This window comes from Lipophrys pholis (assembly GCF_963383615.2).
Source record: "Lipophrys pholis genome assembly, contig: SCAFFOLD_74, whole genome shotgun sequence".
Taxonomy (NCBI): domain Eukaryota; kingdom Metazoa; phylum Chordata; class Actinopteri; order Blenniiformes; family Blenniidae; genus Lipophrys; species Lipophrys pholis.
The window spans coordinates 73,873-75,240 of NW_028292274.1; positions in this window are offsets into that span (position 1 = coordinate 73,873).

Consider the following 1,368-nt stretch of genomic DNA (forward strand, 5'->3'; position numbering starts at 1 on the left):
GATCAGTCTACTGCTGAAGGCTGCTGCAGTGGTGAAGGATGACAATTGCCCCTCTTCTCTCATTGGCTTTGAGGAGATTGACTGTAAGGACGTTCCTCTGCCTAAAAGTAATATCGGCAAGTTTTTGAGGGCTTTGTATCATCTGGTTGTAGAACTGAGTAAGAAGTAGTCACGCAGGCATCTCGAGGATGTCAGACAGGCCCTTGACACTCTCCGAAAGCGCTGGGCAGAAGCCAAGCCTTAATTCTAAAAGGCAGCCAATCTAAACTCCTTGTGTAATCCACACTTCTCCAAGAGTCTACTCGCACCGATAAACCCCAGGCTGTACCTTGAAACCACCTTTGCAAGTTGGTGCGTGTGGTTTGATGAGATGCTGGGGGATATAGATCTGACAGTGGGCATAATTGCCTCTGAATAATTTTTTTAGCTGTTGAACAAGCTGTAGGTATTCTTCATCTTTAAAGATGGGGTCAAGCGCAACCTGCTGCCCAAGTGTTACCTGTTCAGTAGCAGCTTCACCAAAGACGGGTACTTTTGTGCTGACCTGTCCTACCGAGACATGCTACACAATTCACTCTCCCCATTCAAAAAGGGTGTTCATACCCAAACAGGAGTAACTGACTGAGTTTAGATAGCACCAGAATGATGAGAACTATCGGATGCTGGCTTGGGATGCGGCAGTTATTTTGTTGGAGAGGACAGTCTACCACTTGATGGTCAACCCCAAAAAAAAGCAACGGGCTTATACCAAACTACATGATTCGGTTTCCTATTGTCTGCATTTCGTGGGTGAAGGACAGTGAAATGATAAAAGACCTGACCCTTTACAACTGGACAGCCCAGGTAGGTTGCAGTTTTGCGATAAAGCAGGTGATAATGGGTTTTTCACTTAACCTGTTTTCAGACAAGGAATTCTTCTATCTCAGTTATCTGCTGAGCGTTTTACTGGACGCCTGGAAGAAGCATTCAAAACCTTTGCATGATCAGCAAATCGGCCGGGATTCCGACCTAGCCCTCTTTTTCCAGAGCTTATCAATCACCTCCAAAATAAAGAAAAAAGTTGGAATCAACAACATAAGGCAACAGACTTAATATCTACTCATGTCAGCTCTGCTTAGGTACTTCGAAGCCTGCTTTGATCTTTTGAAGAGGGTGCGCATCTCACGCTGGGAGGAGAGTGATGAGGAACTGCAGTACTGCTCCAGACTGAGAATGCTGCGTGCCATCTACTACATCAAAGGGATCAGCTTCAAAGACTTCCAAGATGCATCAAAAACTGCACCATCCATTGTACCACCATTACCAGCCAATCGGTGACATAATCACTTCCATACGATAGACGACAAAGGAATTCAAGCTTTTGCAAGG